Source organism: Pteropus vampyrus, unplaced genomic scaffold, assembly GCF_000151845.1.
Source record: "Pteropus vampyrus isolate Shadow unplaced genomic scaffold, Pvam_2.0 Scaffold528, whole genome shotgun sequence".
NCBI classification, from domain to species: domain Eukaryota; kingdom Metazoa; phylum Chordata; class Mammalia; order Chiroptera; family Pteropodidae; genus Pteropus; species Pteropus vampyrus.
The window spans coordinates 2338754-2348720 of NW_011889309.1; the positions used below are offsets into that span (position 1 = coordinate 2338754).

The following is a 9967-nucleotide window of genomic DNA, read 5'->3' on the forward strand; positions in this document are numbered from 1 at the left end:
ACCAAAACACAATCCTAACCTCAAACCAAACAGTAATTCTAACACTCACTGTCACTCTAATACTAAACTCAAAAATAAGCTTAACCCTAAACTCAAACCATGCCCAACACCAAACATAACCCTATCCTGAACTCAGATTGTAACCTCTAACTTAACTCTAACCTTAACACTAACATTAACCCTAATACTACCCTCAATCTTAATCCTTACCTCAATGATAACAACCCCAAAGGTAATCCTAACCTCAACCTCAGCCCTAACCTAAACTTAATTCTGATTTCAACACAGACCCTAAACCTATCCCCAAACGTAACCATAGCACTAACTCCAGCCCTCATTCTATCTCAAGCTTAAACCTAATTTTCAATATAAATCGAACTTCAACCCGACCCTAACCTCTAACCTACTCCTAACCTTAACATTAACCCTAATTTATCAACTCAAATCCTAACCCTAACCCTAAACCTAACTCTAAACCTACCCTCATCCCTGACTATAACCTCAACTCAAATCCTATTCTAACATCAACCCAAACCCTAACCCTGACATTAAGCCTACACCTATGCTCAATCCAAACCCTAACACAAATCTTTAAGCCTAAAGCTAAACTCAACCTAACCCTAACTCTAACCATGACTTCAAATTTATCACTCACCCTGAAGCTAAATCTGATTCAACCTCAAAGTTAAACATAAAACTGAAGTTGAAACTAACTGGTGTATGACTGATTAGTCAATAAGATGTTTTCTCTATATTGCAAACAAGTTATTTCCAAATGATATTCATCAAATTCATCTCTCAGCAAAAGAAATAAAAATGGATTCTCTAATCTATGAGGTCTTTCAAGAAAATATTAAAATGGAGGTTTTCGCCAATATACTACTACACTGAAATAATAAGAAAAGTGTTCAGAACAATGCTTAGACAGAGAATGGAATTCAAATTCATCAGTTATGCCAGATAAGATAGATCAGATTATGACACGACTTGTTATCAGTACCATTCTAAGAGGTCAGTGGGAAATGCTTTTTTGATTAGTATCCCTTTACTCTTCAAATTCTTACTACACAGTGTGTAAGCAATGAGTTAAAACTGGGTCCCTACTAGTTGTAAATTCGTATCAAATGGGACAGTTGTCAAATATGTTTCTTAGAGTATTTATTTGGTGATTAGACCTCAGAGCTTTCTGTAATATGTGCAATGCTTTGTTAAAAGGCGATGATATTCTGCATACCCTGTAAAGATACTTGCCAGCTTTGTTCATCACAGTCTTTCTCTCAGCAAATGGAAACTAAATACATTCTCTAATGCATGTGGTCTGTGACCAACATGGTAAAGAACATTTTTGACAAAGGCTCAACTCACTTTATGAACACCAAGACTGTGTTCTAAACAGTACTTAGTCATAAAACAGATATCTCACTTAGCTGTAATGCATGTAATAATGTATTTGACTTGAACACACTCTATTCCACAGGGTCCATTCTTAAAGTGGAACTCCGAAACACCCTCTCCTGAATGGAACTAAGTGTGTGACGTGACTCGTTGTCAATCTTTTCCTGAAAAGCTCATTGTTAAGAACCTGTAGAACACGGGTCTTTTCTTCATTAAACTCATATGCACTGTGGAATGTGATTAGTGAACATTGTGATCGCACTTTTTTCTAATTAATACCAAACAGGATAGTTGCCAAAAATGGTTGGCAGTATGTTTGTTTGGTGACCTGAACTGAAACACTTTCTGTAATGTATGTGGTATTGTGTTAAAATATGATGTGTATTTTGTATGTACTTTGTAAGAAAGGTACTTGTAAACTTGGCTCATCACAGATTTTCTCTCAGCACATGGAAACTAAATGCATAGCCTGCTGTGTGTGGTCTGTGTCAAAGATGTTTCAACAAATACCTAATGCACTGCATGAACACCAACACTGTGCTCTGCAGTGCTTTCTTAGAGCATGATATCACACTCAGCTATAATGCATGTAATAAAGTCTTTGACTTGAACACGCTATGTTCAGAAGAGTTCTTTCTTGGTGTGAAACTCAAACCCATCCTGACAGGTAGCTGAGTTAATGGTGTGACTATTGTCAATTTCTTTCTAATAGCCTAGTTGTTCAAAACTCTTAGAACAGTGGTCTTTGATATCAAACATCTACTGTGGGTAAAAGAGGTAATAAAGTTTCAGATAACTAATAATGCACAAGGTCTTGGATCAGTGGCTTTTGAATCTTTTAACTTCTGCTCATTGTAGAAAGCAGGGAGGAATGTGCTGGACCAAACTTTTAATTAATATGTATGAAACAGGTTGCATGCAAACTGTGTTTAGCATGGTATGACGTGAATGAGAAGGAAGCACATTCTGTAATGTATTTTCAAACTTATCTTGCCATCGCTGTATTTCTAACAAGTTACTTACCAACTGTGTTCCCCAAATTTGACTTGCCACAAGTGGATACTAAATGCATTTGCTAACCCTAGAACTTTACCCTAACCCTATCAATAACACTAAGCCTAAAAAACAAACAAACAAACAAACAAACAAACAAAAAACCTTAAAGATACCTATAAACCAAGCTCTAAGCTTAATCTAATCATGAACTCAACCATAAATCTAAGCCATATACTAGTTGGAGGCCGAAGAAAAAGTTTGCTGAGGAGAGGGCTTTGCTGTGGCATCTCTCAGATATTTTTTAAAGTTATTATAGAAACTTTCCTTTTCTATAAAGTTCCCTCATGCTTCCTACCATAATTTCTTGAAAAATGAACTTACACATTTATTGTGATTGTGAAGAAATGGATGTTTGAGATTACATGTATTTTAAGAGAACAGCCTTATAAAAGTCTATAAAATCTAGGTGTGTTTAAATATGTGTTTGATGATACAGATGAATTGTGTGTCTGCATAAGTATGAGTGTAAATCAGCATATGTGCAAGTGTGTGTTGTGTATATCAATGTCTAGATGAGTGTAAAAGTGTTTAATAGGATTTTCCCCCACAAAAATCTGTAAATATTCTGTTGGGCATGGGTGAAAATAAATGGAAATGTTGAGAAAAATACACTTGATAATATTGCGATAGTTAGCACAGAGACAAAAGATTACTAGATTCAATGTGTTGAAAACATAGTAAGGTTCATGAAGGTTAAATCACTATACTGTACACCTAAAACTAATATAATGTTGTATACTGACATTATTTAAATAAAGTAATAAAATTATAAAATGAAAAAAATTAAATAAGTAAAATAATCCAGAAAAAAAAAAAAAACCACCAAAAAACACTAGTACTGCAGAGTCAAGCACTCAGGAAGAGAATGTCTATCATGTCTAGACTGCACAAGTCAGAGCAGAATTCACACAAATAAAAAAAGCTTCCTCTTCTCAGAATAAGAAAACCTTCCCAGTCTTTGGGACCAATGGAGACCAAGTCCACCTGAGGCAAAAGCTTGGGGGAAAAGCCCTGATTGCTTAAAAGAGGGCTTGGCTGTGACTTCTCTCAGAGGTTTTTCTAAATAGTATAGAACTTTTCATTTTCTCAAAGATTACCTCATATTGTATGCTTTACTTCCTTGCATAATGCATTTAGGAAGTTATTGTGATTGTGGGAAAATGGGTGTCTGAGGTGACTGACATGCCTGTCAAGTAAATGGCCAAGGATTTGAGGTGTGTAAGCTGTGGGCAGAGAGTCGTTGTAGCATCCATGACTGTACAATTGATTCTTTTCACCCCTTTCATTCTTCCACATCCTCCTTCTCATGTCCCATTTTGAAAAGAATTTACACAATGATCCATTTATGAGGATTTTCATCATTTAAATTCAGAGCATCCTGTATTGTTTTTTGATGGGTTCTGGATTGTTTCTGGGGAGAAATCACAATAAGGTTTCAGACAGAGGCAAAAATATCTATGGAGCAGAAATTAATATAAAAAAGTTGGGACCTACCTGCATCCCAAGCAGCCATATTTATATTTAGCACAGGGCCAAGGAGACAGATTTCTCCCCAATACAACTTTTGCTCCATGAGATTAGATTGTTCATTTGTCTACCAATTCTCCCTAATCAAAAACTATTGAGAAATGGAGAGCGCATTCAGTATCACAGTATTCTTTTCATTTTAATATTTCTGTATACCCAATACAGAAATTTACTACGCTGTAACTTTTCTGGCATTAACAAAGCTAACATCAATAATACTTGAATATCCTTTTCCAGTTCATCTCATTGTAGCATCCAACAATTAACATGTTTGACGTGTTCCCATGAAACAGTGATGTACATGTACTATTAGTAATTGTAAAATTACTCTCAGATTACTCAAATGTCTTTTGCTTGCCATCTTTGTGCACTGATTAAAACACAATCCAAGCAAATCCAAAAAACTTTCCACTTTGTCAGTGAATTATAGAAAACAACATTCCTGACTCAGGTTTGGCAGACTGAAACATGCTAGTGCATTTTTTCCCAAATGAAACATATCCTGTATACATTGGTTAATCACCTCATACAAATTTAAGGTGCACTACCTTCTCAATCAACCTCTGTATACTCCCTGACATGCTCAGCACCCACTGTCTACCTTTTACCCATCACCAAAGAGTCGAGGCCCTTTACTCATTTCATTCTTCTCCCAGCACCCTTATGCTCTGGTTACCACTGATCTGTTTCTGAGCCTATGAATTTGCTTTTGTTTATATAGCTTCTTTGTGCCTTGCTCTGTTTTGATCCCACTTGGGAATGAAATCATAAGGTCCCTGTCCCTTTAGGTCTGACGTCTTTCATTTACCTTGGTGGGGTGGGAAACTGGATGAAAGGGCCAGTTTCACAAAATCATTATGTGAGGTTTACAGCTAGTAAGTAGACCAAACTGGAGTTCCTGGCTGAAAGCAGCCCTGAAATCCTCAGCAATATCTGGCAACCACCCATCTCCAGACTAAGGACTGGTGGCTGGATAGTCATGTGGTTGATGGTTAGAAGCCTGTGGCATTCAAGAAATAGAGAATGTGAACACAGCCAAGACTTGGATAGTGACAGAGGCCTATGCATGGTGGGTCAGACTGGGGTCCTAGTTGGCTGGCAGGTGATGGCTTGCACTATAGCAGAGGACAAAGCTGACTTCCTGAGCCTTATTTCTCATGATGCCTCCCATGAACACGGGAAACTGTGGAGAGTGAATACTCTGATCCTATGGTCTGGCCTTTGGAAGGAGGTGATTCTATATACTATATGCAGGAGTCCTGACAAGTCATTCCAGGTTCAAGACATACAAATCAAATATTGGTGGTTGGACAGAATTTTCCAGCTATGGCCCAGTAAAGGCTTTTATGACAACCGTCCCACAACCAATGCCACCGGGGATGAAGAAACCAAGTCTCTGAGAAGGCGTAGGACAAGGGCTGGTCAGATCTTGCTCAGTTCCCTGGAGGCCAGGTCTGGAAATTGCCCCAAATTGAAAGGTCTGGGCTTCACTGCCCTGCCGCCTCCTGAAGCATCAGCACTTAGCCAGGCACCAGGGGTCCTGTGGGCAATTGGCCATGTGGGATTCCAATGTCACCCCTGCCCTGACTGTTTAGGTAATCAATACTCATGCTTTAGCTCCAAGTCTACTGGCTGGCCAAGAAGAGACCAAAAGCCTCTCTTTCAGCTGTCCCCCATCCCTCTGGGAGCTTTCCCCCTTCCTCACTCTGTCCTGAGTTTCCTTGCCTGCAAACTGGAATCCACCAGACCCAGGGTGGATCTAACCCTCCAGAGGGGAGCTCTGGGATAGCAGGGGCAAGTGAATACAGATTAAGTCACTACAAACCCTTTGACTGGAACAGGTGAGTTGCCCAATCAAGGCTCTTATGAGGGAAGAGTAGATCTAAAAAAGTCACAGCTATTATCTGTGCTGTTGATGCTGGCTGATCAATGGGTTTCCCCTCCCTCAGCTCTTTGTGGTGTCCTCCTGTCACCCAGGAGCCCCGTTCTTTCTTCTGATTCCCTTTACTCCAATTACCTTCTACTCAAAGCCCCCACCTACACTTTCCTGTTCTTTCAAACTCTTCATTGCTCTCCTCCCATGTTTCCTTGTACCCTCACAGACAATTCTTTCTTTTAGCCCTCTATTACTTTCCCATCTCCTTCATTCCCAACGCTCACATGTGATCCACACCCTGACCCATTCTAGTGCCTTACAACCCTTTCTCCTCCTTCCTCATCCTCACCTTGGATACCTTTCACCAGAACAGCAGGGCTCAGGGCACAAACCAACCAAGTGCCCCAGCTCTTAGGACCTTGGCTTCTGTTAAGCCCACTGCCCAGCCAGGCTGGGGCAGCAGGGGCCTGAGTGCTAGGGGAATGCAATATGGTGGTTTTTTCTTAGCCTAGCCTGTGGCTTAGAAAGTGCGAACTCCATGCCTCCTCCCTCAGCCATGTTACTTTTCATCCTGAGGCAAGGCTAGCCAGAGGGCTGAGGAGACCGAGCAAGTCCCAGGCCCACAGGGCGCCGAAGGGAGAAGCATAGATACCTGACTTCTAGAGTCTCTATGTGTCTCTGTCAGAGAGAGACAGCCAAGGCCCATCTAAGTCAGACGATCCTGCTGCAGGACTTGTGTTGATATTCCATTTCCTGAAGTTAGTGAAACTCTGATTGAACACGAGTGCCTGGCTGGGTGTCTTCACTGCCTGTCTATGTCTCTGGGTATGAGATGTGTGAGTGTTTCTTCAACTGTGTGTTTGTATGAAAATTTCTGAGTGTTTAGGTGTTTTGAAATATGTGTTTGATAACATTAAGGTATTGTATGTATGCTTAAGTGTGAGTGTGAATTAGTCTGTGTGCATAAAGTATGTGCTGTATATAGCAGAGTTTAGATGAATGTATGTTTCCTAAAATTTCCTCCATAAAAATCTGTACTAATTTTGGGGGAATAGGTATAAAAAAATGAGTGAAATTGGTGAGCAACATAATGTCAATACTCTTGGGATGGTTCACATGGTGACAGATTATTACTGAACTAAGTGTGGTGAACACGTTGTAAAATAGATATAAGTTAGATTACTATATTGTACATCTCAAACCAATATAAGGTTATATACCAACTATGCTTGAACAAAATTTACAGTTAAAAAAAGTCAGAGAAGAGATGTGAGGAAGATGAAGAGAGTAAAGCAGATTAGTGGTATGGGAAGGGTTGCTAACTAGACTTTTTCTTTATGGCTTACAAATCAAATTCTAAGACCGTCTACTGGAAATGCAATTCTTATGGGACACTCATTTCCCCATCATCACAATGACTTCAACTTGTTTATATTATGCAAGAAAGAAAAGAATGGAGCATAAAGTAACCCTTTAGGAAATGAAAGACTCTGCTATTTAAAAAACAAAACAAAACAAAACATCTGACAGAAGCCACAGCCAAGTGCCCTCCTCAGCTACCAGGGCCCTAGACCAAGATTTCGTCTCTGGTAAATAGGGCCTCCATTAGTCCCAAAGGCTGGGTGAGACTTCCTCCTCCTGAGGAGAGGCAGCTCTTGTTTTCATATGGATTCTGCCCTGATTTGTGCAGGCCAGCAAGCCTGAGCTCAAAGTAGTCCACACATGACAGGCCACATGTCCTCTCATGGGCCTGGGGGTGCAACTCATGGAGCTCAAATCTAGTACTTTTCGTATGAGGAGAGGGAAAGTTTCTTTCAACCTATTTTATTTATCTAATTTTTCTGACATTTTAAAAATTCATCTACTTTGTTCAAGCATAGTCGATGTACATTATATTGATTTGAGTTGTACAATATAGTGTTCTGATTTTTACATACCTTACAACTTGTTCACCACACAAGTCTAGTAATCATCTGTTATTGTGTAAACCATCACAAGAGTATTGACATATTCTCCATAATTTTCACTCAACATTTATACCTATGCCCCCCAAATTACTACTGATCATTGTTGGGAAAATTATAGGAAACATATACTTATCTAGACCTTGATACACACAGCACACACTTGATGCACGCTGACTGATTCACTCTCAAGCTTAAGCAGACACACAATACTCCATGTCATCAAATACACATTTCAATAACCCCAGACACTTTAGTCTTATGTAAGTCTTTTCACTTTAAATGCATTGTACTTGGATATTCATATTTTTAAAGAAACATAAAAACAATGAGTCCACTCCTCAAGATAATAAAGGAAAAAGCATGAGAAATTTTCAAAGGTAATTAAAGTTGTTTTACTAAATATCTAATGAAACATCTGAGGGAAGCCATCACAAAACCTTGTTTTTAGCAATCTATTTTTTTTTTTTTTTGTCCTCGGACTAGAACGTGGCTTAAATTTCAGGTTGAGTTCATGATTAAGGAGGGATAGTCATAGAACTAGGTTTATAGTTAAGTTCAAGTGTCAGGTTTGCTTTTTAAATAGAATTGATGTTTAATTAGGGTTAGGGCAAAGTGCTAAGGTTAGTTTGATTATAGTAAGTGTAAGTTTGATTTTATGATTATGGTTAGGTTTAGGGTTACTATTAGAATTAGCTTTTAGGTTAGGGATTGTATTAATATGCAGCTTAGGTTTAGGGTTAGTTTAGGTAAAACTAATCTTAGAGTTCTGTTTAGCATTAGGGTTAATTTGAGATTCTGGGAAGGGCTAAATTTAGAATTAGGGTTAGGATTATGATTAGTGTTAGGGTTAGATTTTGAGTTAAGGTCAGTGTTAGATTAAGGGCTATAGTATGCTTAGATTTGGGTTTAGAGATTAGGTTAGTGTTCAGGTTGAGTTTATGATTAGGATTAAAATTAGTGTTATAGTTAGATTTCAGTTTAAAGTTTGGGTTTTCATTAGGGTTAGGTTTAGATTTAGGCTTAGGTAAGGCCTAGGGTGAAGGTAAGTTTCATGTTAGGGTTGGCTTAGGATTAGGTTTGGTATGAGTTTTAGGGTTAGGGTTAGGTTTTGATTTGGTTTAGGATTATGGTTGAGGTTTTGATTTTGGTTAGGGTTAGGGTTATAAATAGAGTTAGCTTTGAGGGTAGGGTTTAGGGTGTGTGTTAGGGTGAGGTTTAGTGTAAAGGCTTGGTTAGTGTTAGTTTTAGGACAATCGTTAAGTTTGGGGTTTGCTTTTGAGTTAAGGTGGATTATGGTTGTGGTTAGAGTTAGGGTTTTGGGGTTAGGGTTTCGTTTCAATTAGGATTAGGATTGAGTTTAGGGCTACAATAAAGGCTGGGTTAGAGATAGCATTAGGATTAGTGTTAGGCTTAGGTTAAAGTAACGATTACATGTAGAAATAGAAATGGAATTAGAGTGGCTTTGAGGTCAGAGTTTAGGGTTCAATTAGAACTTGTGTTCAGGCTAGGGTAAGAGCTAGTTTTAGACTGGGGTTTAGAGTTAGGTTTACAGTTACATTTGAAGTTCAGTTTGGGTTTCAAATAGGTTTAGGGTTACCATTAGGCTTAGGGTCTGATCTTTGGTGAGGATAAGTATTTAGGTTCATGTTAGGGTTAGGTTTATGGCTATTGTTTTGGTTCAAATCAGAGTTACACTTATGGTTAGGGTTAGGTTAAAAGTTGAGTTTAGTCTACAGCCATGCTACCCTGAACAAGCCCGATCCCATCTGATCTCGGAAGCTAAGCAGGGTCGGGCCTGGTTAGTGCTTGGATGGGAGACCACCTAGGAAGACCAGATGCTGTAGGCATAAAAAAAAATAAAAATTAAAAATAAAAATAAATAAGGGATTGTAAGCTGACAAGCTCCTTGCAATCAGTGAGGTCAACCTGGGATTGTAAGCTGGCAAGCTCCTTGCAATCAGTGAGGTTGCCTCGCCTTAAAAAAAAAAAAGTTGAGTTCATAATTATGTTTTGGATTAGTATTAGGGTTATATTTGCATTTGAGGTTAGGGTTTATGTTTAAATTTGTGTTATGTTCACATTTAATGTTGAGTTCAGGTTTTAGGGTAAGGGTTAAGTTTTCAGTTAGAGTTAGATTAGAAAAAGG

General features: G+C 38.7%; 1 pseudogene; it reads left to right on the forward strand.

Annotated features, from left to right (window-relative positions):
• The first annotated feature begins 9549 nt into the window (after positions 1-9549).
• On the forward strand, positions 9550-9668 carry LOC111733133 (annotated as a pseudogene).
• Positions 9669-9967: the final 299 nt, after the last annotated feature.